Raw genomic sequence first — 26,915 nt, 5'->3', positions numbered from 1 at the left:
AGACATGACGATCAACAGGATGACTTTAAAGTGATACATTGATATGAAACAACTAGGAGACATAGCTGCAATGTTTCACTATCTAAGTGCAATTGAATGTTGGGACCTGGCATTTGAGTTTGCATGATAAAATGCCACTGATGTAACCGACCCCCATGTTGAAGGTGTATGCATCCATGAGCAGAGTAAATAAACCACATTGTTGGGGAACTTGGGCATATATGCAACAAGAGGATTTGCACCAAAATAATCTGGGAGTCCAAGACATGACGGTTGCTTTAGCATAATGTTGTTTGTGTTAAGTGCAAATTAGCTAATAGGCCAAACTAACATGGTTAACACGGTAATCATTTCACCTGCTAAACGCATGTCAGCATTTCCACCTAGCCAAGACTCCTAGTCTTATTGTGAAACAATGGAGCTTAATGGAACAGAGGAAAATGCTATTTCATCCTTTTGCTGTACAGACAATACTTAAAGAGGTGGTATTATGCTCATTTTCAGGTTCCAAATCTTAATTAGGGGTTGTACCAGAACAGTTTTACATTTTGAAAAAACACCATATTTTTCTCATACTACACATTGCTGCAGCTCCTCTTTTCACCCTGTGTGTTGTACGCTCCACTCTTGAGCTACAGAGTGATGCATCTTACTTGTACACACATGCACATGCACAGTTCCCAGGTAAGGACTACTAGCCAATCAGAAGCAGAGAAGGGCGGGTCGTAAGAAACAAGGTAGTGTGATCCAAATCAAAGCCGCTTCAAACTGAGACCGTAACCTAGCAGATGGTATAAGTTATTACCAGTCCACAACCACACAACATCATTGTTCCACATCTTACCATCAGGACTAAACGTTGAACTGTTGCCGGTGTTCATAGCGCAAATCGATAAACTCGACTCTACTCTGCCCTGCTCCGTTTTCCATTGCAGATAGTACCCAGAGATAGTACTTAGCTTGTCGTCATAGCGACGTCACACACAACTGCCGCGATGTAATGTTCAATGCGACACACACACACCAGCGATCCACACAGCTCTTAAAATATATACAGTCTATGGTTAAAAAGTTTCAACATTACTCAGAATGTACCAACCCAGCTGTGTTTTCCTCTGTCGTTGTTGCTGCAGCGGTCTGTGTGACGGCGGGAGCAGAGGGCTCTGTGAGCGGGCGGCTGGCCGGCCTCACACGCTCCTCCCGCGGGTTGGCACAGGCTTCCCCCGCAGCCACTTGCGGAGCTCCTCAACTCCGAAAATATTCAAGCACATTTTTGTTCCGCCATCACTTGTCGTAAAAATGTCAATATTCGAAATCTACACAGCTGATTTCTCACCTCAAAACTTCTCAGAAGTGGATTTACTGATGAAATAGTATCCCTCAGCTCGCTTGGAACCTCGACGGAGGTGAGGTGATATGAAAAAAAGTACCTGGAAGCAGGTACAGGTACAACATTTCTACAATGTAAAACCAAACAAAGGCGAGTCGAGCCAAAGGGCCTCCACTCAGACTAGCTTGGTTTGAGGGCGTGCCTGACCCCCGCTAGCCGCTTGGCAAGCTTTATGACGCGTTTTCATTGTTACGTCAAAAGTAAAGGAAGTGAAGGGCTGGACGACAAACGAGCTGTTTTCAAGCGGTTCAGAGCAGTGCTTTCTGTGGGAGATGGGAAATGCCTTTGGGCTTTTTCACCCAGCAAACCTGTTACATGCACAAAAAAGATATATAACTCAATAAAGGAGAAGGGAAAAGCCAAAAAGCATAATACCACCTCTTTAATAATAATAGGATTGATTCATTGTTGACTTTGGTCTTTTAATGGGATTTATTGAAATAATATTTTTATTGACAACTGAAAATGTAGAATATCACCAGACTTATCTTTTAACTACTAATTAGCATTATACAATATACAGAGTCCTACTTGAAATGGACACTTTGAGCACAACTTGCACTTGAAGTGAGCAAAATCTGATACCATACGTGGATTGCTAAAAGGACTTTCTAAGGTGTTGGTTGATGAAGGCCACTTTTGATAATCAGATATTGATATTAGTGGACTAAATTGAAAAAATATCTTTTAAAGTCAAATATTGTGCTGTTTCATGTGGAGTATTCAATATACTGTATAAAACATAAAGTAACATTCAAGTTAAGTTAAATGTCTCAAGAGAGACATATCCATTGGTTTTATAGGTCAGCAGCAGATATAAATATAAGTAAGTGAAGGGCTTCAAGAGATTTATGTGCAGGCCTGTCATCATGTGATTGGCTGTCATGTTCTATACTCTTACCTGGCTGCTCCCTGAAGGGGTGAGTGTTCCCAACAGAAGGACATGTCCTTCTATTTATGTAACTGCAAATGTTAGGAGACTATAAAACACTAATACAGCCGTACTGTCCCCTGTCTGTGGAGCTTTTTGATGATTTAGTAACCAATTTACTTTTATTTATCTAAAATCAAAAATACATCTAACACGTCACTTCAAATAAAAAATAAAATAACCTTGTATCACTAATAGAATATGAAGTTTGAAAACCCCAGTGAATTTCAGCTTTCAGACAATAAAAAAAGCTCTTTATTTTCCTTTTTGTTTGTAAGTTGTTTATTCGTTCTTTTAACCAAAGCAGCTTTTGCAGAGCAGAGTATTATTCCTGGCTGTGTAATGTTAGTTTGTACATCTGTTCACAAACTAACTGTTTGTACAAGCAGTATTTCGATCTTCAACATTATTGGTGTAATTATCACCAGAGCCATGCAATCATGGTGGTGCAAGGTTTTAAGCAAATACCCAATGTTGACCTCTTTTGTTTCTTTTGGTGTATCTTTTTAAAGCTCCATTGTAGTACTTCCTTAGTTATGGTTTAATTTCACTTAATTAGGCGATATTTATTTTAGTATAGTGTTTTAGTTTGATCGTTTGTGATGTATTTTGATCAGTAAAGGTGAATATTTTTATTACCCATGAACGTTAACTGGAATTCTCTTATTACTTTACATAGTTTCTTGGCCGCAAGACTCCACACGGTCAAGAAAAAGTACAAGTTAAACGGTCAGTAAAGTACAAAGGTCTTAACTTTCCTCCTCTAGGTCCAGATTTTTGCTGTTTCCATGTAGTAAAGCATTCCCTTTGCATCCAAGGTGTAGAATCTTTAATTACAAGTCCAGAATGAAAACCAGCAGGGCTCGGGGTGCTAATCACTGGCTACCACTGCTTAAAGGTGAGATGAAAGAGTCCACCACCACGCAATTTCCCCAAGGTCTCTATTGATGGTGCACAACTAAAATGTTTCCAAGGAACTGTGTTTTGTAGTGTATTCTCACTCCCCTCTGAAACATTATTATTGAGTTGAACGAGGTCCAGTGAAGGTTGTGATGGATTTCTTTAAGATCTTTGAAAGCAACATACAATGGAGTTATGAAACTGCTACTGAATGGCAAGACACATTGAAGGATTAAATATTCATGTCTTTATGTGAAAGCAAGTGAAGATCCTTGGACCCTAAGGTTAAGAGTACAGTCTGAATGGTGTAAGGGTTATAAAACTATGCTATTGTGAACTTTGGCTAACATCAAAACTGCTCCTCCATCCTGCTGCACCTATCTTCCAAAACTACTGCAACAATCTTCTTTCCGAGGTGAGATACAGAAATGTAGACATATTGTAACTCTGAATCTTCCAATGAAGTATATTTCGTAGAAGATTGCTTGCACCTGACATTTTAGAGCAGTAGCATGCGAGATCAAACATTTTAGCTGCAGTGGCTTCCTGATAGATATCTAGCTACAATATTTCATGAACATGTGTGCCCACTTCTGATTTGATTTGTGTACACAGAAGTATTTGGTTTAGGATTAGCAGTAGGAAATTTTGAATGCAATATATACAAATACATAAAAGAAATAAGCACAAAACATCTGGTAATAAGCCAGGCCAGAAATATGAAGACAAGTGGCATTATTATTAATGTTTGTACAATAAGAGCCATGCTAATGGCTCTGTGACACAGCGGTGCTTTGAGCAAAATGCTTACATTAGCCATCACAATAACAATGTTAAGATACTGATGTTTAGGTATAAAGTTTATCATGTTTAGCACATTTATCTTAGTTTAGCATGTTAGCATGTTACTAATTAGTTTAGCATGTTTATCTTAATTTGGCATGTTAGCATGTTAGCATGTTACTAATTAGCACTAATCACAAAGCTGACGGGAATGTCAATTGTTTTGCATGTATTTGGTCATAAACTAAAGTATTAGACATAACCAAAGTTATTTCAATTCCTCCTGAAGGGAACATGAATGTCTTTACCAAATTCAATGACAACCCATTCAAAAGTGGAGGCATTTCACCCCAAACCACAAATGTCAACCTCAAAGTGGCACCAGAAGGAAAGTCAAAAACTTGCACACTGTGGAAGAGACATGCTGTAGCCTTGAATATGATGCTGACAGCATGGTCTCGATCAGTGGATGATACAATTCACCCTAATGAGAGACAAGCTAAGGCCAAGACTTGACTTTGATTTCCCTCTCGAGTATGATTTTGATGGGCAGTTCTGCTGTCTCGTGGATATTCGGCAGCTGCCACAAAAGGCTATCTTAAAAGCCATTCGATCGAAGTGATGCCAGCTCAATTGGAACTGGAGACATTGGGACACTCCCTCATTTGCCCCTGGCTGACTGCCCTCAGGGTCTGTCTTTCCAAGAGCAAACTTTGGAAATGTAGTTAGGTAAACACTTTTTTCTAAAGAGTGCCACTTCAGTTATAACAATTGCTCATTAAAGGCCACACATAGAGCTGTGAAATGTAAGATCTTATCTAGAATAAATAAACATGTAATCAGTATCTGATTATCTTATTTGGATATGAAAGATTCATGTTAAAGCTAGATGTAAATGCATGAGGAACACATTGCTATACTCAGCCCATTTTCCAGAATGAAATTCCTATTCAATGAGTCTGCAGCGCAAAATTTACCTCTAATGCCAACAGGTCAAAACAGGAAGCGTGCCCTTTATGTAGCATGGTGGAAGACAGAAACACTACTACACTGTACTTTGCACAGCTGTTGTAGGATAAAAAAACATTACCACCAAACATTATACAAGACTGAAAGTCATGCTAGTAGCTCCATGAGCCTGTAATTATGCACAGTAGTGCTTTGAGCTAAATGCTCATTTCGGCATGCTTAGACCTACTGCAGGACACAGACAATGCTAACATGCTGATGTTTAGCAGGTATAATGTTTACAATGTTCACAATCTTTAGTTAGCATGCAAACATTTGCAAATTAGCACTAAACACAAAATACAATTGAGGCTGATTAATTTTCTAGATAAATCAAAATGTTGATCAAACTGAAATTTTGACCTGATGGTAGCACTAGATGAGATTTCCTTATTTAATGAAATGTATGAAATTAATTGTGCTTATGTAATTTATATGTAGCTTTGGCAATATTGTTGCTATACATTCATGCCAATAAAGCTAATTTGAATTTGAAAAGTCATGGGATCACCCAAGTCAGAATTGTCTATGGACCATGAATAATTCTGTTTCCATCTTGTAAATATTGAGATATTTCCCTCAAGAAGTGAAGATTATGACCTGCTAGTGGCGCTAGATTGAAGGGGATTACCAAAGCCAGTCAGCTTCATCCGTTGGTAACCTTGGTAATCCATTGAACAGTTGTTCAAGAGCTAAGTGGTGAACAGCCACCATTGCCATCTAGAGCCACACTGCTTGTTGTCGCTGAATGTAATCCAGGATTTTGCATCAACATTCTGCCCAGTGTTATTGTAGGGTTCAAATCTGTCCCATCTTCCCCATCCACTCTGCCTCCTCTTTCTTGTGTTTCCACAGTAAATAGTCAGATGGAGGCAAAAACAGTGGGGACCAGCTGTTGAGATGTGAAATTGTGCAGGTGTCATTTAATGCTGGCAGTGAGCCACATGACACCATCAAATTCATGTGAGCTGCAATGTAGTTTCCTGCTCTCTAAACTAGTGTATGGTGGCAGCTGAGATTAGAGTTAGAGTACTAAAATAAAGATGGGGGGAAACCTGTGATTAAAAAGCTGTGTGTGAATGTACATTTTTCAGGTGGTGACCATCCATTAATTAAATAACAGTATAACATATTATCTACAGTTTTCCTCATTTCCCTCGTGTAAATATGTCCTTGTTATTTTATTCAGTGTTCTCACTCTGCAACTTATGTGTTTAAACAGCCATAAGGCAGCAAGTGCAGGCAGATGGTTGAGGCGCTATGTGACATTTTGACTGATTGATTTTTGATCTCCATGTTATTCAAAGTTAAATAAATACATAATTTCTATTTGAGTGTCTTGCCGTATGGCAACTACTTGTTTTTTCAATTAATCATTGACGTTAGCTTCAGAGTAAATCCTCTTTGTATGTCAGGGTGTGCTTGATCTCTATAAGAAACAAAAAGTGATTGACTCAGATATTCTGTTCATGTACTGTAGAAATGTGTGCCATCCTAAATCCGTATTGTAGCTCTTTTCTTGGAACAACTTGACATCAGCACAAAGCACATTGTTGTCCAAATAAATTTACATGAGGATAACCTAAAAGTCTACAAAACGTGGAAGGTACTTTTTTCATTAAACATATACTTTCCAGTAACAAAGAGCTTATTGGCCTTTTGTATACTATAATAAGACTACACAATATAATCCTAATAATAGCCAAAATGCAACAGACATGAGAAAATGACAGTTGGTCATTTTATCCAGTGTACCGTGACATAATAGCAGACAATTGATGCGGCATCTGGGACATCTTACGATGCCCCAAAGCAAACTAGCATGTCAGATTGTTTTTTTCCTTTGTTATCTTAATATGACAGTATTCCCTCCTCTCTTACACTGTCAATATAATTCATCCCCCTCCATCATTTTCGTGCATACTGAATGTGTTCTCTCTGTAGACTAAGACAAACCAAGAGCTGATTGTCAGGCATGATCTATGGAAGAAGTATCAATCCATGACTTTCCTAAGATTATTCAGTATTAAAGTGAACCATGAGCTTCAAGATCGGTATCCTCACTTTCACAGATGAGGTTGAACCTCATCTGTGAATGCTAAAGAAATTAAATCATTTCAAGCAAATAAATCTTGACTAATGGGACCAGAGAAACACCTTTCACCGCAGTCTCTTGGGTCAGGTCAGAAACATGGGAGAATTATTCTGGTAAATTAATCTTGTCTTTCCAATATACAGTTGACTCAGTCTATGTACTGTCGGTTTGACAAAGTGCTGAGGGACAACTAACGAACCACATGCCCTTACATGCACCTGAAAGGAGAAGGCAAAAAATGAAGAGATACTGCTGGGTTCATTTCCTTGTTCACTCAGATAATAGATTTTTTTTTTAACCTGTGAGCTGCTGCTTAAATAATCACGTCACCTCTGCATTTTATCTTACTCATATCTATGGCCTGCAAACTCATATCCATACAGAAAGAAACTGCTGCAGCCAAACCATCATGAATAGAAAGCTTTCAGCAAACGTGTGACAACGGGGCACTTATCCTTCTAATGCCACATCATTTTCTGCACTGTGTAACCACACTTACGGAGGGACTGCATATTTGGTGAGCATTAAAATACTGACTCTTAACAAATTTCCGAGTTGGTTTAGTTGAAGGGTATAACCATTTTACCCTCCAAAACTGGTGACACCTGCCCTGTCTCCAATCTCAGCTTCAGACACCTTTTAAAAGGAACTTTCCAGACCTCATCATTTCTCACCTGTCCACACCCTCAAACTTGCACCTCCCTGCACACCTTCTACCTCATTCCCTCATTAATTCCCATGCAGTGTACATATACCACTTTCATTTGCTACATTGTCAGTGTTGCAGTCCAGCCATTCCTGCATATGCCTATGGGCTTGCCCTACGTGTTACCTGTATTCTTGACCTGCTTCTTGCAGTAGTTCTAACAGATTTTGTTATTGTTTTGTTCCTTTTTGGACTGCCATCATGTTGCTGAACTGCAAGTCTGTTTATTGACCATAATTTGAGCTGAAGTGCTCTTTAACTCAACCTGCTTCATCTCTGTGAGTGCTTTTGGGTCCTCGCCCTTGTTCTCCTGTACCTTGAACAGTTAAGAATCAGGCCTTTAAACATGCTAGTTTGTCATCAATGACACAAAACTACCACATAAAGGAAAATATTGTCTAAGAGGAGAACTTGTGCATACATGTTTGTCAGAACTTCAGATAGAGAGCAAAAATATTCTTGGAGGATTAACTGTTTAAAATAAGATGGTGCTTCTATCACAACTTTACTTACAAATGCTGAATATTGGTAAATTCACTGAAAGTACTCCCATGTCAGATAACAAAGAATAAAGCAGGCCTTTTCTCACAGTTTGAGGAGAAATTAGTAGTCCCCATTCTGAAAAAGCAGTTGCAATTTTTAACTAAATTAACCTTTAACACCAAGTCTGGTGCAAATGTCTTCACAAAAGAGTAAATAAAATCTCATGGTGAGCTGTGACATCTAATATCTTACATCAAGCTTGAAAACAGTTCATTAAAAACATGGACTGATTGGGGTTTCCCTTGAAAAAGAGATGGGTACGTGCAAGATAGGTACATTGATGATTTAAAGTTGTTCAACCACAAATGCAGTGAAGCATTTTCATCATGTATGTGTGAAAAAGCAAAAAGAAAGTGATGAAAAGGCCGGTTGGTTTGGTTCTTCTTTGTGCATCACTTCGGGAAGAGGAAAACTCTCACTGCCTGATTTAAACTCCCTGCCTCACTGTTGATGCTTCGCACCCAAATCGGACTGGGCAAGAGGAAACCAAATCCTTGTATCCATTAAAGTTGTGACACTGAGGGGTCTGCAGCAACTTCAGAGGATGAATTCCTCTAAAATAGATGACTCTGGGACAACCCACTGGGCAGAATTTGCCCTGAGCATTACAGATTCCAAATGACCACCCTGCCTAGCAGTTATCTCTCTTCACATATGGTTTCTAATATTAGTCAGAGATTAGTGGCTGCCTTAAATCATTGTCAGAGCACGCAAGGGTGAGAGAATGCAAATATATTACAAGGAATATTATTTGAAAATATTTGCAAGTTGGTTCTCAAGGTCAAATAGGAGACATCCTCTCTGTAAGCTGCTCAAACAGGAAGTGTTGTCAGTGCTAATGCCAGAGCATTTTGATATGTGATTACCTTCAGGGGTCTGAAAAAGTAGAAAATATGGAAATTGCACTGTCAAGCAAAAACCTTACCGCCTGTGCCCTTATTGCTCTGAGTGCCAAAGTGTCCCTTTTTTTAGAAACTTCATTTTCACCCTGATGTCACACCAGAGAAGCATGTGGGCAGCTTAACGGCCCTCTGATCACCATTAGTGCCCCTCTGGTTGGTACAAAAGACCCTCTGGCCAAATCAAGTGCCCCTGTACTGTGACCTAAAGTTAAAATTACCAATGACATTAACCCAGAGCACAAGAGTTGCCCCTCCCCCACCTCCCTTTATTCTTTACCCCACTCCTAGTCTTTTTGTGCACACCATTGCACATGGATATGTAACTCTGGAAAAAAATTAAGAAAAACATGTTTGGTACACTTTTCTCTTACCAAACTGTATGTAGCCTTTTAATGCTAATTTATATTAATAGTGGCAATTCCATGTTTCATATAGGGGATAACAAGTCATCAATACAATGTACACATTAAAGAGGTCATACTGTGTCATACTCATTTTCAGATTAATTTTAAGTAGGGGTTGTACAGGAATAGGTTTACATGGTTTACTTTTCCAAAAACACCATATTTTTGTCATATTGCACATTGTTGCAGCATCTCTTTTCACTCTGTGTGTTCACTTCTCCATTTTACCGAGTGAGGCATCTCACTGCTGGGTTAGCTACAACCTACAACTCCGCACCTGAACACTCGGTAAAGTTACATTCCCTTGTTTTATTTTAATATAATACAACTAATAAAGCATACTTACAGGTTGTGATTCTTAATCTCCAGATCAGAACAACCCCGTATTTCAGGAGTAAGCATTTCGAACATCCTTAATTGAACTGCGGTCGGTTCAGGAAGCAGTCGTCTGTAAAATGGACTGAACACAACAAAAGGTTGGGGTTGTAGTCGGAACTGTGTTAAAAATTTATTTTACCCACTGACTCTTCAATTCATCGTCTTTTGAAAGATGATACAGAGGACCCTCACACTGACGAAATACAGCGTTTCCTAGACATGGCAATACCACTAACTGAAGTCTAACTAGCTTGGTTTGAGCACGCACACTAGCCGCTAGGCGAACATCATGATGCATGTTACATAGTGATGCAGATAGGTTACAAAAGTAAAGGCTGGACTACAATCGAGCTGTTTTCAGGCAGTGCAGGAGCAGCACTTTCTTTGGGAGATGGTAACTCTCTTTGGAGTGGACTTTGGGCTTTTTCACTTTATAAATGCATTAAATAAAAAAGATATAAAGACAAAGCATAATGAGTTGTTTAATTAAAGTCTATTCTTGACGTTGGAACAATAGTTTCAAGCAAGTTTTCCATTCATTGGGAGTCGTGTTTCTGGCCACTAGATTATTGAAATATTCACTCGCCTTTTATGCTCTGTTTTGGTCTCCACCAAATCCTGAGGGAAATATGTGGCTGTCTAGTAGCTAGATGTTAGTATCTAACTGTCTTCTGGTTGGTGCTAGACAGGCAGCATATAGTGTGTTTTAGAGATCTTTTGTTAACAGCTGCCATCTCTGTCTGGAAATGACGAGAGCAGTGAGACTGAATCAAATCAGTAAAGCTGCTGTAAAACCCAAACAATGAGCAGACAGATGCTAAAAGGTTCTATAGAGCTGAGAGGAACTGCAGAGTCCAATGATCATTTTCTGTGGGTTTGTCACTACGAGTGGCCGATTTCACATTACACAGTCGTTTGATCCATAGCTTATTTAAAAATATTGATTATGACAACTATAATTCAATGTCCTCTTCCTGGCTTTTTCCAGAGTTTTCAACTGCTTCTCATGCACTTCTTCAGCAGATTTCATGATCAGTTGTCAAGAGACAACTCACCAGGGACATTTTTCCATATTTGCCAAAGATTCAAAGACAACTGAACCATCTTCATCCAATGAGGAAGACACTGAGATGTGGTCAATGCTTAAAAATTTATTTGTAGTATAAGCAAAATGAGACAAAAACAAATTTGCACCTTTCCCCCAGTATACCCTATATAAACAACCATACAGAGCTAAGAAAATGTTTGTTTAATTTAAATAGCTAAGAAGCGGTGAGCTTTGTACACTTTGTTAATAAGATATTGTGTAGCAGCAGGCAAAGTTTGGAGACTATATGACGATGCCCATGATCAGGTGCAAAAGTGCTACTGTGTGCTTAAACAATGTCATTGAAGGAAATGAACAAGATAGACAAATAGTAAACTTGTGGGCCCACAGCGCAATTGATTATCTATAGAACGTGTACAGTCTACTATATGATACTGGCGAATTAGATACTGTGATACTGATATTTGTACAGTAGACTATCTAGGATAAAGTTCTTGTTTTGTTTTTCGAGGCTAAAGCATTCTGTAGCGTTTTTGGTATAAAGATTTTGTATGTTTACGGGCATAACTTGAGTCAATGGAGAAATATTTTTCAAAAAAACAGTGCCAGGTTCCCGTTATGTTAGGTGTTTTTTATTGAAGATCAATGTACTAAACGGCACATATCTCCATTTTCTTCCCTACCAATATTGCTAAAACTGGCACACTTGCACCTGAGATGTCTCCGCCGTTATCAGGCCAGCTGGCAGCCAGTCCACACTGCTCACTCACTGTGTTGAAAGGTGTATGGCATTTTGATAAGAGGTTTTGAGTTTACCTGCATTACCATGTTTCTTGCTGGGTGTTATGACGGCCTGCATTACTCTTTGGGGTGTTGTGTCTGCCCTCCAGGCGGTTTCACTGTTATCTGGGCCTGGCCAGGCTCACACAGGAGAGCTATAAATGAGCACTGAGAAATGAGATAGCCCATGTGTGGCCATACACTACCTTTAACTCATGGATAAAACATGAGGAAGTATGGACTGTTGATGCACGAAACACATGTGAGGCTATCCAATTACATGCATCTCTGTGTGCCTGTGTTTATCACTATCCCTGTTTCTGTTTGTACCCTACACATTAAAAATTCTAATTATTTTGCCATCCAACTCCCATATTGTATTTTAATGGCACTCTCCAGCTTTCCAATCATATCTTAATGAGAGGTTGGATTGTGGAGGAAAAACTCTTTTGATTTCTGCCATTCTCTCCATGAGGCGTTCCTCCTCTGCTCCATGCTCTCTTTCAAGAGATAAACAGCTTACCTTTGGCATGACCTATTCCACTTTAATAAGCGCTAAGTACTCCACTGTCCCACTTTTCAAAGCTGTTAATTTGATAAGTGAGAGGATCTCTCACTTAGCAATCATATTCTGGACAATTAAACCCATATCTGAAGAACAAGGCCTATCTGGAGGGCTTTTTAGTGCCAATTATGTGGAACCATTTGTCTCAGTGTCTAATGTCTTGAAATGAGCCATTGTTGTCGGAGAGCCATCGCCGATACAATGACGTAGCATTTAGAATTCAGTTCACTTTATTTAAAAACTGAAGAACAGGCTTTACGCTATCACTGATGCGATTCCACCGACAAAACTGTTTTTTTCACATTCTTTTAAAGGGAAATTTGTTTTTTTAAACGTTTGTAGTTTTGGCTATCATTTCTTTAATTTCATGAAAAATTATACTCATCAAGTTAATTACCAGGATCTGGGAATTTGGTGACATTGGACCCAGATCCAGCAGGGCAAATGGTCTGCTCTGGTTTTAAATGATCTGAACCCTTTTAGGGCCGTTTACATCTGGCATTAAAATTAGTTATGGATGATCAGATTGCAATTGGATAGTGCTTGACCACATGTAAGTACAGGTGAAAATGCACCTGAAGATGCATTGAGGAGGGATTGTGATCCAATCAGCCAACCCACCTCCAGGGGTGGTCAGGGACGCATTGGACACAAGTGCTGTGTATACAAATGTGTACTGGTCCCAGTCTTCCACAAATAAAATCGAAATTTTCATGGTGCAGAGTGTCGATACAGTGTTGTACATGAACACGCTTAAAGAGTGCCGTTCACTGAACGTGGTCATGGCAAACGGTGAACTGAACATATCTGTCGATGTGAACTCCTGTGCTGTTGAATTAAACTTAATATAAACTACTAAAATAACAGAAGTGCACATTATGAAGGAATGTAGGGCAAGGAAACTATGCCAGGCGGAACTTAAATTTCACTTTCACATTTCAGCTGAGCTATTACATAGGCGCACACGGCTGAAGGGAGAGGAAAACATGCGTGTATAATCCATGGAGGAAAATAAATCTCTGTGGGACAGTTCAAAAAGTTATACTATGGTTTGGATCGGTGCAAATGAGTGGAGGATGTGACGTTAAGCTTTTTGAGCTGGACAGAGCAATCGGATCTAAATGTGGACACTTGACATTAAAAACAGGAGTAATTGTAATCAGGTTGAAATCATATCCAGATACAATCTGAATACAAGACACATTTTAATGCCAAGTGTGAATTATAAGGATTGGCCGAGTTGTGAAAGAAGAACACACACACAGGACAGAGTAATCTTTACTGTATGGTAAATGACCTGTACTTGTGTAGTGCCTTTCTAGTTTTTCTGACCACTCTATGTGCTTTACACTACATCACTTTCACCCCTTTCACATGCTGATGAGCAAAGGCTAAGGTGCCAACTGCTCAGGCTAGGCCCATAGCTACTGGGCAGCTACCAGCAAACTTCCAGCAGATTGGCAATTGGCACTCAACCAACTCAACTCCATCAATGAAAAATCACTGGCTTTTAAACAGGAAGCTCCTCCTACAGACAAACTAATACTGATTAATCAATTAAGATTTTCTGCTGTGGTGATTATGATGTAACATATATCAGAGCTGATAGCCAGTCTGCTTGGATCCAGTCGACATACTGACACAGAGGTCCAAACCTGCAGCGGTATAACTTAACCCTACCCAATCCAATAAGACTGAATATACTTTCATTTGGACCCTGTCAGACTCAGATTGTGTCTCAGATGTCAGAAAGACAGCTATATCCTGCCCTGTTGGACCCTATTGCGATAAAATGAAATAAATTGGAATGACCACAACCAAAACAAAGTCACGACCCAGGTCATACAAAAAAAAAATTACCATTACCTTCCCTGAATTAATTTAGTTAGGCAGCAGGTACACTTGGGGGTACATCGACCTAACTGACCTCTGTTGTTTGATGGCAGTGAGTGAGTCACTTGTGTGATCACAGGACACAGGTTTTGAGGTTTTGTTACCTCAAGATGGTACTGTACCCTTCTACGGTACCTAACAGATACCTAAACATATCCTATATAAGCTATGTTTGATGAACAGAGAGACAGAGTGGTCATCGGGCTGGGTCACTCTCCAAGCTGCTGCAGAGCTTGTAATTGATGCTGAACTCTTTGATTTAATAAACTTTTTTATGATCAAGAACAGTGTCAAGCGGGTTTCCTCTCAACACATCATCGCAGCATTATTGTTCGGACACCACACATGTCACTGGCCGATTTTATTAAACATTCATGATGCAAGCTTTAGTCACTCTGTGATTCAGATTCCTAATTCAAAAATTGAACAGCATGTTGTGATTATAACCAGCTCCTAGAAGAGGCACATGTTTTTAATGATTTAAACTTTTTTGTTTATTTGTAACTCAAAAAGGAATAAAGGATTACTATTCTTAGAGCAGTTATACCTATATTTTTCATTTGATAAACACATTATTAAATATCTGAATGGGGGGAAAATAACTCTAACTTTGGCAATTTAAAAACATTGTAGGCAACTCTTCCAAACTGGTTTCTGTGATATTTCTGTGATGGATTCTGTGATACAAAAAGAGCTTTAGCAGAAATGGGATGGCACACTTTGTGGATTTTTTCTGTCTACATGTTACATCTGTGGGACAAGCCACCTTGTTTTCGTAGACGAGATTAGATCATGATTCACTTCATGGAATCAATTTCACAGTGTATTTCAGCAGCATCCCCTGCAAGATCAGTCTGAATGTCATTTTGGGGAATGATTTGTCTCGCTCCGAGTGCACAAGCATTTCCCATGTACTGTACCTACACTCCTCAGTTTATCATATTTGCCCTCGGAAAATCTTTATTAGCGTGAAAGGCTTGCGTTGGGTCTCATGGGAGAGCAAGCTGGCATTGATGCAGATGACAGCAGCAGTCTCTTTCACACTCTGAAGTGTTGACAGACGTGGAAATATTAAGGACCTGCCAGGAAGCACTGCAGAACTCACTGCTTGAGCCGCACCGGCTATAAATATTTTAGGAAATAACAATCAGGTCTGTTTATTCTTTCCGAAGTTATCTTTAAGTATGACTGACTTGTTTTGAAGATGATTGTTGTTGTGACAGATTTTGGGGCTGACATTGACTGCTCCCTGTCTCTGTGCTGTATGCGTGCTGACGTTGTGCTTGCCATTTGTGTGACGATGAAGCAGACAGGCTGAAAGTGCACACTGTGTACGGCAGAAGCAATGTTAACACCACAGCTACATGTGTTTGCTTGGCTTTCTCAGAAATTTTTACATCCTTGTATTCACCAGAAATGGATAAATATAAACCCAACAAGGACACTGAATTCAAGTCCATAGTATTCACTAAAATATGTTAAGGAGTTTATGTAGTCCGTGGTATTTTTTTCCTGTGAATGTGGCAAGTTGGTCCACGACATAGGTACAGGTGGAAATTTCTCAACTACAGGATGAAATTTGGCACAGACATTCACGCTCCCCAGAGGATGAAGCCTGCTAAGTGTGGAGATCCCCTGAATTTTCCTCCAGCACAATCAGTATGTCAAAAAATTTTAGTGGAATATCTCAACATCTACCTGATGGATTGCCAAGAACATTCTCATACCCCTCTCAATTAATAGTAACAACTTTGATTTCCTGACTGTTCATCTAGCATCATCATCAGTCAAATGTTTCATTTCTCTTTGGTTTCTGACCAAATACTGTACCTCTACAATAATGACAGCCTCAGCTCCACTTTGTGTTTAGTGCAAATTAGCTAATGTTAGTCTGCTAATACGAAGATGGTGAACATAGCACTGTCAAAAATATCTGCTAAACATTAGCATGTTAGCATTGCCATTGTGAGCATGTTAGTATGCTGACATTAGCAGCCACAAGAATGGCTGTAGACTCTTGCATTAGATTTAATATTTAACATGTCGACTACTCTAAGGCTACTTAAAAAAGGATTTAGTATTTCCCAACCACATTATTGATGTTTCTGGCAGTGACAGAAAAAATGTAACTGGAACATCTGTCAGAAAATATACTGAAGCAGTTAACTGAAGAAGTAAAGCACAAAAAATCCAAATAGTTAGATATTTTTTAATCCAAAGATTTCAATTCAATTTTCAATTTCAATTTTATTTATATAGTGCCAAATCACAACAACAGTTATCTCACAGCGCTTTTCATAAAAGAGCAGGTCTAGACCGTACTCTGTGATATTTACAGAAGCCCAACAGTTCCCACCAAGAGCAAGCACTAGGCGACAGAGGCAAGGAAAAACTTCCTTTTAAGAGGCAGAAACCTCGAGCAGAACCATGGCTCAGGGTGGGCGGCCATCTGCCTCGACCGGTTGGGGGTGAAGGAGAGAGAGAGAGGGAGCGAGAGAGAGAGAGAGAGAGAGAGAGAGAGAGCAGGAGAGGAATAGAGAGAAAAAGAGACGGATGTAAGGAGAGAGAGAGGGGAGGGAGGCAGCCTACACAATATACACACAGAGGTACAGACAGTGAAGGTGATGTTGCTATAGACTAAATGAAAAATGGTACAGATACCTTATAATAGTGTTAATGGTAACAATCGTAATGTTAATGATTATAATAACAATAAGACTAGCAACAATAGTCGTTGCAGCAGAGGGTGTCGAGCAGGAACACGGGGGCAGCAGGTGACCCGCAACCACAGATCCAGACTCCACAGCTCCAGAGCCAGAAAACCTGCAGGAAGTGATAGGAGAGAGGAGAGAGACGAGAAAGCACAAGACTACCAGAAAGGGGAGAAGTTGTGTTAGTAACATGCAATAATGGGATGAGGTTGTATACAGAGGGAGAGAAAGTAGAGGAGAGAGGAGCTCAGTGCATCATGGGAAATCCCCCGGCAGTCTAGGCCTATAGCAGCATAACTAAGGGATGGTTCAGGACTCACCTGAGCCAGCCCTAACTATAAGCTTTATCAAAGAGGAAAGTCTTAAGCCTACTCTTAAATGTGGAGATGGTGTCTGCCTCCTGAACCCAAACTGGAACCTGGTTCCACAGGAGAGGAGCTTGATAGCTGAACGCTCTGGCTCCTAGTCTACTTTGGAGACTCTAGGAACCACAAGTAACCCTGCATTCTGGGAGCGCAGTGCTCTGGAGGGTAGTAAGGTACTATGAGCTTTTTAAGATAAGATGGTGCCTGACCATTAAGAGCTTTGTAGGTAAGAAGAATGATTTTAAATTCTATTCTGGATTTTACTGGAAGCCAATGCAAAGAAGCTAAAACAGGAGAAATGTGATCTCTTTTCCTGGTTCCGGTCAGAACACGTGCTGCAGCATTCTGGATCAGCTGTAGAGTCTTAATGGACTTTTTCGAGCAGCCTGATAATAAGGAATTGCAGTAATCCAGCCTAGAAGTAACAAATGCATGGACTAGTTTTTCTGCATCATTTTTAGACAGGATGTTCCTGATTTTCGCAATATTACGTAGGTGAAAAAAGGCGGTCCTTGAAATTTGCTTAATGTGAGACTTAAACGACATGTCCTGATCAAAGATAACTCCAAGATTCCTCACAGTGGTGCTGGAGGCCAGGGCGATGCCATCCAGGGAAACTATATCTTTAGATAATGCGTCACAGAGGTGCTTAGGCCCCAGAGCAATAACTTCAGTTTTATCTGAGTTTAACATGAGAAAATTACAGGTCATCCAGGTTTTAACATCCTGAAGGCACATTTGAAGTTTAGCTAACTGATGAGTTTCATCTGGCTTGATCGATAGATATAACTGAGTATCATCTGCATAACAATGAAAGCTTATGGAATGTTTCCTGATAATATTGCCTAAAGGAAGCATATATAAAGTGAAGAGGATTGGTCCGAGGACAGATCCTTGAGGAACTCCATGACTAACTTTGGCATGCATGGAGGACTCATCGTTAACATGTACAAACTGAAATCAATGTGATAAATAGGACTTAAACCAGCTTAGAGCGGTTCCTTTAATGCCAATGAAATATTCCAGTCTCTGCAATAGGATCTGATGGTCAATGGTATCAAATGCAGCACTAAGATCTAATAAAACCAGTACAGAGACAAGTCCTTTGTCTGATGCAATAATTTTCACCAGTGCTGTCTCTGTGCTATGATGAGCTCTAAATCCATAAAAAATAAACTATTGCTCTGTAGAAAGTCACACAGCTGTTTAGCAACTGCTTTCTCCAGAACCTTAGAGAGAAATGGAAGGTTAGATATAGGTCTATAGTTGGCTAAAACATCCGGATCAAATTTGGGCTTTTTCAGAAGAGGTTTAATTACAGCTACTTTAAAGCACTGTGGTACATAGCCTGTTGATAAAGATAGATTGATCATATCTAGTATAGAGGTGCTGACTAAGGGTAAAACATCTTTAAGCAGCCTAGTCGGGATGGGGTCTAAGAGGCAGGTTGATGGTTTAGATGAAGAAATTATTGAAGTTATTTGGTAAAGATTGAGGGAAGCAAAACAGTCTAAACATGTATCTGGTTCTACAGCTGTTTCTAAGGTTCCTGAGTTAAGAGATAAGTCGGTGCCAGTTGAGGGCAGGTCTTGGTGAATTTTGTCTCTAATAGCTAGAATTTTATCATTAAAGAAGCTCATAAAATCGTAACTACTGAGAGCTATGGGAATACTTGACTCAATAGAGCTGTGACTCTCTGTCAGCCTGGCTACAGTGCTAAAAAGAAACTTTGGGTTGTTCCTATTTTCCTCTATTAATGACGAGTAGTACGCTGCTCTAGCATTACGGAGGGCCTTCCTATAAGTTTTAAGACTATCTTGCCAAATTAAACGAGAATTTTCCACTTTGGTGGAACGCCAATTCCTCTCAAGTTTCCGCGATATTTGCTTTAATTTGCGAGTTTCAGTATTATACCATGGAGCTAACCGTCTTTGTTTTAGTATTTTCTTTTTTAGAGGGGCTACAGAGTCGAGTGTCATTCGCAGCGAGCCTGCAGCACTATCAACAAGATGATCGATTTGGGAGGGACTGAAACTAGCATAGGAGTCCTCCGTTACTTTGTGACTGATAATGAATTTAGAGCTGATGGAATCACATCCTTAAATTTAGCTATAGCACTATCAGAGAGACATCTTGTATAGAAATTTTTGCCCAATGGCGAGTAGTTCAGCAATACAAACTCAAAAGTTATCAAACAGTGGTCGGACAAAGAGGGATTCTGTGGGAACACCACTAAATGTTCAATTTCAATACCATACACCAAAACAAGGTCGAGGGTGTGGTTAAAACAGTGAGTCGGTTCATGAACACTCTGAGAGAAGCCAATGGAATCTAACAGAGAGATAAACGCAGTACTAAAGCTGTCATTCTCAACATCCACATGAATATTAAAATCCCCTACAATAATAACTTTGTCCGTTTTAAGGACTAAAGTTGACAAAAACTCTGCAAATTCAGATAAGAATTCAGAATACAGGCCAGGTGCTCGGTACACTATAACAAAAAGAATTGGTTGCAGTGATTTCCAACTTGGGTGCGAAAGACTAAGAACAAGACTTTCAAATGAGTTATAGTTTGGTTTAGGTTTAGAGCTGATTAGTAGGCTAGAGTCGAAGATAGCTGCAACTCCACCTCCTCGGCCTGTGCCTCGAGGAATGTGAGTATTAATATGACTGGGAGGGGTGGATTAATTTAGGCTAACATATTCTCCATCACCCAGCCAGGTTTCAGTAAGACAAAATAAATCAATATCATATTCTGATATTAGTTCATTTACTAGTACACCTTTAGAAGAGAGAGATCTGATGTTTAAGAGTCCACATTTAACTCTCCTATTCATTTGCACTATTGCTCTTGTGGTTTTAATTTTTATGAGGTTTTTATGCACAGCTCCTCTTCTGTTTACCTTTTTAAATAATTTCGATGGTCGGGGGACAGACACCGTCACTATAGGATTTTCACTAAGTAACTCCTGAAATGGAGGAGCAGAGAAGTGTGTTAGACTGCGACTCTGCATAGGGTTTTGGGTGGGTAACTGCTGAAAAAGAAGGGCAGAGAAGTGTGTTAAACTGCGACTCTGCCTCCTGGTCTCAACTCTGGGTTGTCATGGATTTGGTCCACTAATAAACTTGGCCAGATTTCTAGAAATGAGAGCTGCTCCTTCCCAAGTCGGATGGATGCCGTCTCTCCGGATCAGACCAGGTCTTCCCCAGAAAGTCTGCCAATGATCAACAAAGCCCACATCGTTTGCTGGACACCTCCTCGACAACCAGCGGCGGAATGACGACATGCGGCTATACATGTCATCACTGGTCAGATTTGGCAGGGGTCCAGAGAAAACTACGGTGTCCGACATTGTTTTTGCATATGTACACACCGACTCAACATTAATCTTAGTGACCTCCGATTGGCGTAACCGGGAGTCATTACCGCCGACGTGAATAACAATCTTACTGTATTTACGTTTATCCTTAGCCAGCAGTTTCAAATAAGACTCAATGTCGCCCGCTCTGGCCCCAGGGATGCACTTAACTATGGCCGCTGGCTTCGCTAAATTCACGTTTCTCAAAATGGAGCTGCCAATGATCAGAGTTGGTTTCTCAGCGGGTGTGTCGCTGAGAGGGGAAAATCTGTTAGAAACGTGAACAGGTTGATGATGCCCCGTGGACTTTGAATGCTTATGACTATTCCTCCTTCGGACAGTCACCCAGCCCCCCCCCCCCCTTTCCTGGCTGCACAGGAGATGCCGGGGGACGGCTACCAGAGGCTAACTCAGGCCGTTCCGCACCGACTACCGGGGACTGGCTAGCTACAGTAGCTAAAGACTGATCTACCAAGGTGCGGAGCCGGACTTCTAAATCACTGAGCCTCGCCTCCATGTCTATAAATAAACTACACTTATTACACGTACCATTACCGCTAAAGGAGGCAGAGGAGTAACTGAACATCTGACACACCGAGCAGGAGAAAGTAGGAGAGAGAGAGGGAGAAGGAGAAGCCATCGCTAGCTGCTAAGCTAAAGTCGCTAACGGCTAAGCTAAAGTACTGTAGCGTCAGTTACCAAAACTATGAGATTGAACAGCAGTCACTAAAAGATGGAAAGAACTGTGAGTGCTTAGGCAAAATTACTGTAAAGAATAAGTGTTTAGCAGTTGGCCGCTGTAATCAAACAAATGTAACTGTTATTTAGTGAGAGCAGCACAACACGGTACCAACACACAAGCACCGGAAACGGAAATGAGTCGACACGCTTACCGCAATACGTCAGCAGTACGTCAGTGTTAAGTCCACAGTCAAGATACATACATTGGACTCATAAATCCAGATTAGAGTCCTGCTGGTATTGAGCTACATTACATTTTTTTTGTATTTTATACCAATAAAATACCGGCAATAATGATTTTCAATCATCTGTTTTAACAAAAACAAACTGGCGGATTAGAGAAAACATTTCAAACCTGTTGTGACAATAGTCGTTGATCACTTTCAAGACTTGAAAATTCAAAACAATCCATGCACTCATTTGTTCCGCAGTCTTCATATATATATAATTTCTTTTGTTTTACTGCCTGGATAAGAGCTTTTGATATCATTGTGAAATTATTTTTAGAAACAGATTAGTAATTGTGAGCTAAAACAAACAAGGATTGATTTAGAAGAAACCATTGATTACTCCACTGTCATGACCAATGATGCAATTAGCAATAGCCTTTAGATTTGCTGTGAGTGTCATGTCTCAAAAGACTTGATTTTGGGTGGTAAAATTATTCTTTGGCAAAACAATTCAATTACAAAACAACTCTGCAGACTAGTTAAACTAAGAATTGTTCACTGAATCAGATCAGGACACTCCTTGGATTTTCAAGAACAGACATTCTCATACATCAAAAACATGTTGTGTTCTTCAGTCAGTGCCATTCACCGGACACTGATATAGATCTGGAGTTGGTCCCCGGGTGCTGCCCACTGCTCCCTTGAGGGATGGGCTGAATGCAGAGAATGAATTCTGCAACATGTATGTATATGTGACAATAAAATACCTTTACCTTTATGCTCTGTACTACTAGACTTTCATCTTTATCTCGTCTTCTTGATGTGGGTTGGAGTGTCTGAAAAACTTTTTGTTATATTTTATTTCCTCAAATGCAATGGGAACATTTTTATTGGATTTTAAAGCAGAAATTAGAAGTTATTCATTCAGTTATCTTGTAGATAAGCCAATAAAATATCTTGAAAAGTGTTGTCATCACTATCTCTCATTTTTGTTCTCAGTATTGAGGCAAATGCCAGTTTTTGTTGCTTAAACAGCAAGTAATTACAGAAGTTAAATGTACTTGCTTGCAATATTCTGCATACACTCTCACAATAGTCTGTAATAAATCACTGAATCTAAAATGACAATGATGAATCACCTCAACAATGCCAAGGCAAAAAGATCTTGTAAAAAACTCAATTTGTAATCCAAGAAATGGCACCTGGTTTGTAGGATATTTCAAGAAAAGTGCCTAAAAATAACCAACAAAATTGATCCATGATTCTTGAGAACACATCTGACACTGCTAAACGTAATGTTTAGCAAATCAGGTCGAGAAGGAAAACAAGCAATGAGAAAGAAGCAGGGGAGAGGTGTGAGGCCTTCCAGAGCAGGTGGCAGAGGCGTCCAGATGCTGCAGAGAAGCAGCGAAGCAGATAATGCCCTGCCTAGATTACCTCTGGGGCCTGATTACAGTGGAGCGTCCTCATTTGGGTCAGCAAGGAGCTGGTTCTGCAGGGATCAGCTGTTCCCACTGTCGTCCTGATGGTCTGAGGTCTCATCTGTCCCAAAACACAGAGGTTTGAAAACACCTTTATGTGTAGTAAAACTTTGTGTTAATTTAAAAAAATGTCACACATCCATATAGGGAAACGATTATGGGTGGAAGATAAAGTGCTCTGTTGAATTAATTAATATCTCAATGGGTAATCATGTTTTTTTGGGTAGGAACATGTTGTCAATTTCTAATTTCTGTACATTTGAGGCACTTCAAATAGCTTGATTGCACATTAGAGATGGTATACTATAACACTGTATAGTTTATTTTGCTCTAAGTTATTGCATATGATATTGCATCTTTATTCAAACAAAGAATGTATGTATTTAAAGGGTAAGTGTGGCATTATTCTAGGTTTTTCTTTTCTTCCTGTTTTTTCCAAATTTATTTATAGAAATCATGTTTATCCTGATGGAAATGGTCCCTTCCTCAGTGATATGTGTTCACACACAGGATTAAGAATTATATGACTAAACCTAAAAACTAACTGATGAAAGAGTATGTGTTTATGCCTGGAGATTGGAAAAATGTCATTTCTGACTCATGCAGTGAGGCCTCTATCTTTTCATCAGCTACCACTGTTTAAATCTGTTAATCTAATTGGTACATGACTGCTTGCACACTAAGGGACTGATGATTATTGCTTATGGTGATCATTTTGCATATCAATGTAACTTCAAAAATGATAAAGTCCAGAGGCTTAAAGGCATAATTTTTTCCAATAACCAATATAGATTAGAAACTCAGTCTTCCGACAAATAAGTGTAATACGATGTGGGTTTTGTTGTTGCTTTTTTTCTTTAACCCCACAGAGGTGCCACATTGACATCAGTACAACCTATGTAAAATGATTTGTGCCAATTAACAATATTTATTGCATTCATTGTTGTGTTTGTTGGCGCATTATAATGTGATTTGGTCTTTAAATGAGGTCCTGCTACTGGGAATGCATTAAAAACAGTTAGATCAGTACCATTTGGAACTTTTCTGGTTTCCAGCTACAGTAAAATGAAATACACATTCCCTTTTTGCTGAGACAAAGATGAGAAGACTGGAAGACTCTCCTGTCTGTATGCTAAATATGGAGCTACCACGAGCAGCTGGTTAGCTTAGCTTAGCATAGCTTAGTGTAAAGATGGCTAACAGGGGGAAATAACTAGCCCGGCTGTATCCAAAGATAACAAGATTTCAAGCTCACTGATTACATTTGTCGAGTAACCAGCAGAGAAGTTTCTGAAATAGTCCAGCACATAACACTCCGTAAAACAGCAAATCATCATATTTATACTTCAGTTTATGAACATATTAAACAAATGAGATATAAAGTGTTGATTAGTGAGCTTTACAGGTAGTAACTGGTTGCTCGTGGTAGCTATATTTAGTGAACTGATGAGCGGTCAGCTGATTTCCCAGAACTGTTCTTTTAACCGCAACACTATATGCCCAAATTTGAATGCCCAAAGACCAAAAAGGGTTGCTCTCTATGGTATGTTACGGACATAGTCAGTTTTATTCACTGTTAACGCTGGACTATTTGTCAATATGTCTATATTGTTTTGTTCATAGTGTGTATATTAGTGTGTCTATTATCAAATGTTTGTGTCTGATTTTATTATTATTTTATTATTGTGTTATTGTATTACTGTATACGTAAGCACATCATGAGCAATGTACAATTCCTCGTATGTGTACACATACCTGGCAATAAAACTGATTCTGATTCTGTTTAAAAAACTTGCAATACTAATGCAGCTCACCTGCATTATCACCTCAATGTCTCATATCTGCTGCTCCATGAATTTATTTATTGAAATCAATTGGTTTTGTTGTTTTATCTACTGCATCCTTTTCCTTTCATTTGGTTTTTCATTCAGACTAATTCTCCTCCTTGTTCACATCTTGGAGCAAGCCACAGTCCACATATTGACATGTAAATAAGATTTAATTTTTACTGTTGATATTTCCTCCGTGCTTAAACATTGGAAGAAACTAAAGGTGTGTGTGCCAGAAGTTTAACTTGAGAGATGGAGAATCAGCTGATAGACACTTGGCAGTGCCATCGTTAGAGAGCGCAAACATAATTAACTAATCATACTGGCTGACACGTTACAAATACAGATGTAATTGACTGCCAATGTGAGTTTGAAATATTCATACAGATAAGTCACAACAGTTAGACAGTGATACTGTTACAAACACAATCCCAAAACTAATTGGGTCAGCCACTGCTCAAAGAGGCAATTTGGAAAGCAATTACAGTCTCCAGTTTGCTTGTGAGCAACTGATAACCGCGTGAAAATGTCTAAATCCTCTGATGAATCTTGCCAAAATGGAGGTTTGCTCTTTTTCAAACATGACTTTACAACACCTAATCAATTCCGGCATCACAGGTAAGCGATGAATGCACAGATATTACAGCTACCAATCCTTGAAATGAATTGTATTCTGTAGGAATGTGTCCAATCCCATGATCCAATCCCATTATCACCAAAGTAACGGTCCCTGGCTGCAAATGATCAAACTGGATTTGTGCCTCTGAAGTTTCACTGACTGAAACCAAATCCAAAGGAGTCGAAAATAGAGTGAGTGATGTTGAAGGTGAATGAAATTGCTCACACATTCACTCTTGTATAAAGGGTACCATGTGGAAGGCAATCGGAAGAGAATGACTGGGTGATACAACATGTCATGTAACAGTAATTACTCAGTTATGAATAAAATAATTGATGTCAAGTCAATTCTGAGTTCAAAATGAAAAGGTTATCGCAAGTTTGTTTTTGTTTATTTCTTTAATGTTTAAAACAGTATATTGTGGTGATTATAAAGGGTCATTTCATCCAAATTACAAAAACAAACGTTTCTTACACACTGGTATTTGGCAATGTGAAGGTTTTCAGAGATCTGCCTAAGGGGTAGATTAGCTCGCCAATACAAATTGTGTAAATGTTCCATGCATTGCTCCCAGCTTTGAAAAATAAAAAAACAAAAGCAGGGACTCCAGAAATAATCCAGATCAATAGTGATTTTCTCTAATAGTAAATAATCTCTAGTGAAAGTTATTTACAGCAATTGGTTTGAATTTCCATCCCATCAAAAATTCAGTTGAAGGAGTTGATTGCAATTTATCTGCTGGGAAACACGGAAGTCTGAACCACATTTCATGGCAATCCATTGCAATGTTGAGACATTTGATTAAAAAACTAGAGGACAATTCAGGAGGATTTGTCCTCTGGGGACCATGACTAACGGTAAAAATAGTTATTGAGAGCAGAGATTAAAACACACAGACATACATTCACTGGCCCCTTTATCAGGTACACCTGTATAATTGCTTTTTAACACAAATAGCTAAACAGACAATCACATGGCAGCAACTCAATGCATTTAGGCATGTAGACATGGTCAAGACAACTTGCAGATGTTCTCACCGAGCATCACAATGGAGAAGAAAGGGGATTTAAGTGACTTTGAATGTGGCATGGTTGTTGGTCCCAGACAGGCTGTGGCTGTGCCACTCCTGTCAGCTAAGAACAGGAAACTGAAGCTACAGTTCGTACAGGCTCACTAAAATTGGACAATAGAAGATTGGAAAAAGGTTGCCTGGTCTGATGAGTCTAGATTTAAGCTGCAACATTCAGATGGTAGGGTCAGAATTTGGCGTAAACAACATGAAAGCATGGCTCCATCCTGGCTTTTATCAACA

This window comes from Micropterus salmoides, unplaced genomic scaffold (genome assembly GCF_014851395.1).
Source record: "Micropterus salmoides isolate LMB-PRFRI ecotype aquatic unplaced genomic scaffold, ASM1485139v1 Ms_hic_scaffold_1, whole genome shotgun sequence".
Lineage (NCBI taxonomy): Eukaryota > Metazoa > Chordata > Actinopteri > Centrarchiformes > Centrarchidae > Micropterus > Micropterus salmoides.
The sequence above is the reverse complement of the archived record's forward strand: the minus strand, read 5'-3'. Positions refer to the sequence as shown.